Genomic DNA, 4,213 nt, shown 5'->3' with positions numbered 1-4,213 from the left:
TCAGTTTACCCTATGACCCATACTCCTAAGAGATCCATACTCCGACCTGTTTGCTTTGATGCATGTTGCAATTAAATCTTTTCTTATTTTGTATATATCATTAATTTATGAATAAAATGTTGTGTTTGCTAAAATCAATTCTTTAGATGAATTCTAACCCTCTATTTATAGGAAGAGAGAATCATCACTCTCTCCAACCCTCTAACTTGGTAGAACCATCAGTCTCTCCAACCCTTTAAACTTCTAGAATTAAGTTAGTTTTCATTATTTTCTCTATCATACTAATTGCATTTTCATCTCCTCCTACTTTCGGTGCTTATCAATTCTTCAAATTTGTCATACAATGGCCACTTTTTTAGGAGCTTTCAACCACCGAATCGGCACTGATACCACTTGTTGGGCTCTGATACCGCATCTCTCACCCCGGCTCTCTCACTCTAACCTCACCTTCCAAAATGACAGCCACATCCTATCTCTCTCTCTCTCTCTCTCTCTTTCTCTCTCCTCCCTTAGTTCACTGCCACAGTGCCACCGCACGCTCCCCTCCATATCTGCACCTCTCGTCGGATCCACCTCACCATGTTTTTGCGAGTCGAGTCTAGCCTCTCTCCTCCGTCTGTGCTGTGTGCTTGGCCGCTCACGTCTTGCTGCGCCTCCGCTGGTGAGGGCTCGTGCGCCTTGCTTGTGCTCGTCCTCGCCGGCGGCAGAAGCAGCAGATCTCGGACTGGTCGTCGTCATTCTCTGTTTTGTCACTGTCTCTCACTCAGTCGCGAGCCTTTCTTGCGCTCATCGTCGCCGACGGCAACTGGTCCCTGGGGCTGATTGTCGTTGTCGTCTTTTTGCTTCGAGTCTCACAGTCAGTTTCCGCCTCATCGTCGGCTTCTTTTGTGCAACTAGAAGCTGGTCCCCGATTTGGTAAGTTCCAACAAATTCTCCAATAGTCCGACCGACCGATTTGATTAATGGTTCCGTTCTGACAACTATGAATTGCAGTTTAGTTTGTTTTGCAACATGGCATGTTATAACTATTGCTTTGCAGTTCAGTTTACCCTATGACCCATACTCCTAAGAGATCCATACTCTGACTTGTTTGCTTTGATGCATGTTACAATTAAATCTTTTCTTCTTTTGTATATATCATTAATTTATGAATAAAAAGTTGTGTTTGTTTAAATTAATTCTTTAGATGAATTCTAACCCTCTTTTTATAGGAGGAGAGAATCATCACTCTTTCTAACCCTCTAACATGGTAGAACCATCCGTCTTTCCAACCCTCTAAACTTCTATAATGAAGTCAATTTTCATTGTTTTCTCTATCATACTAATTGCATTTTCATCTCCTCCTACTTCTGGTGCTTATCAATTCTTCAAATTTGTCCTACAATGGCCACCATCCCTTCAGCTTGAACATAGAGTGCTGACAACTTAGAAGAATTTCACAATACACGGTTTATGGCCCGAAAATGCCTCTTATCCTTCGCTACAATTTTGTCCTACAAACGATCCATTTGCCATATTCAAATGCAGACTTTAACATTTCAATTAGCGATTGATTGGCCAAGTCTATATGGCAAAAAATTCAATAGCAAATTTTGGGAAAGTTAATGGGATAAACATGGAACTTGTGGGGCAACTTTAAACAATTTGAATATTTTAAATTAGCGATTACTATTAAAAATAGATTGGACATTCTGAGCATACTAAAAAATGCAAGATTAGGTCCTAATGCAATTACAACTTATAATTATGTTGATATTATTAATGCAATAAAAGTTAAGATTGGTCAAGTTGAACCCCAACTAACGTGCATACAACATCAACCTCAACCTCATCTTAATGCAAGAATGATGTGTTATCGCTTGAAGTTCGTATATGTCTCGATGCTAATGGAGTGAGATATATCTCATGTCCTATTAATAGAGGCATCCCTATTACTTTATGTAAAAGATATTCTATTAAAATATCCGTATGACCAATTATTATTATTATTATTATTATTATTATTATTATTATTATTATTATTATTATTATTTTTAGAAGATGATTATCCTAAAAATAAATATGCTTGTTGTACCCTATTATTATTATTATTATTATTATTATTATTATTATTATTATTATTATTATCTATGTAAAAAATAGGGATCACTAATTATTATAATGGAATTGAATTAAATTTGGAGATCTATTTTAAGATAACATCATCAAATTGCAGTTTAGTTTGCTTTGTAGTTTAGTTGTGAAATTATCTAATTTGATAGATTACTTATCTTTCAGAAAATGAGTTTGGGTTTAAATGGTTGATGAGCTAGTTCTTTTCTAGGCAAAGTTCTGTGAGAAATTAGAAGCTAACTTCAATGAAACAACCAAAAAATTAGATGGTCTTTATAAAGAAAAATATAAAAATAATTTATAAACAATCTTTATTTACCAAAAAAGGGTTATTAGTTGGACTTTCTTTATCAATTGGGAGTTTAAATTTTGTAGTCTATAAAATTGTTATGCCTAATTGACTATTATTATTTTGTCATGTGTATAAACATTAAACAGTCACTTGCCATCACTTATCTTTGGGTTTACTTTTAAATTGGATATGCCGCTTTATGAAAAAAAATAAAAAAATATATAGAAACTATTACAAAGATTACACTAAAGAACTAAGTGCAGGAGAAATTATTAAAGGAGTTTCTATAAAAATATGAGAAAAGTTCTATTTTATATTTTATTATTTTTTTCAAAAAATTTAAAGAAGCAAGAGAGAAAATTTTAAAAATTTTAAATTTTTTATGCCTCTTGAATTTTTTTATTTATTCTTTATCTTTTGAGATTTTTTATTTGCGATTGAAATTGATTAATAAATATATAATTTGAGAAAAAAATAAAAAATTATAAAATTAAATTTTTAATATTTTTTATAATTTGCAAAAAAATTACATAATAATTAATTAATTAAATTAACAAAATTTAGGTTAGATTAAAGTTAAAGTTAATCATAATAGATTAATTAATTTTATTTTAGTTAATAATAATATGAATGATCAAATAGCAAAAAGAAATGAATAGAATTGCAGAAACGTATTTGATGACCATATTATTTTTTTTTACTATATGAAATCCACACTTTGACACCTGGCTTTCTTCTTAAGTGAAATTCTACCGACCTTGCCTTATCGAATAGGGGGGTCTTTCGAGGTCAATGTCTTATCCTTACGACCAGATAAAACAACCCCCACCCCTTCTATCAGCAGAAGTCACAGCAGCAATTTGGTGCGACGTAGACTCCGTCATGGAAGTATCCTTCACTACTTGGACAGCTGAACTGTCAAGAGCAGCCCTGCACTGCTCTATCTATGTAATTTCTTGATGGATTTTCTGCCATCACCTACGCAATTTCAAAGTTGCATTTTTCATGAGAAAAGACACAGAATAAAAGCAATAAAGGCTGCAGATGGAGGGAGGGAAGGATTCATAGATGGCATCGAATCAGCCAGAGCCAGCTGTTAGCCTTACTGCATTCGCTGAAATAAGACTTTCATTGATACTTATCACAAGAAATAATTTATCTTTTAATTTAAAAAAAATAAATAGTATTTACCTTATAATTATGTTAAAAATCACTAGTTATGTGATTGTGAGATTTTGTCATTAACGAGGAAGTACAAACATATAGTTGTCCTTAATTTATATTAATTCGTATAAATAATTAATTAATTATACTTATTAGTTATTATCGTATAGTTTTCCAATATATATATATATATATATATAATTAGTTATTTGTGTAAAATTCCTTTAGTACTTAAAATTATTATCGGTGTATGGATATACAAAATAATATTTAAATTTCTAATACTTATTTAAGTAGACTAATAAACTAAACATTAGATCAATCAGATTAAGCTGGTTTATTAAATTTTTATTTGATAACAATATAAAGTTTCTTTGCAGAAACGTCCTTTTTCTTTTTTGGGTCATCAAAACTCAAAAGTTGCTACCCGTAAATGCTTTTGGTTTGTTAACAACTAAAACTTTTAGTTCATTACAAATGAGCAGTATTCAACAAATAAGTAAAAATCAATTTAGCCCATTTTGGGGCCTATTGGGTATTTCATTTCATGAGCCCATGAAAATCAGCCCATTTATAAAACTGTCTTCTATCCAAAAATTAGTTGTATCTTTTTTTATTTTGTTTTTGGAAAATATATAATAAAAC

The sequence above is a fragment of the Arachis duranensis genome, chromosome 4, assembly GCF_000817695.3.
Source record: "Arachis duranensis cultivar V14167 chromosome 4, aradu.V14167.gnm2.J7QH, whole genome shotgun sequence".
NCBI classification, from domain to species: domain Eukaryota; kingdom Viridiplantae; phylum Streptophyta; class Magnoliopsida; order Fabales; family Fabaceae; genus Arachis; species Arachis duranensis.
Note: the sequence above shows the minus strand (reverse complement) of the source record.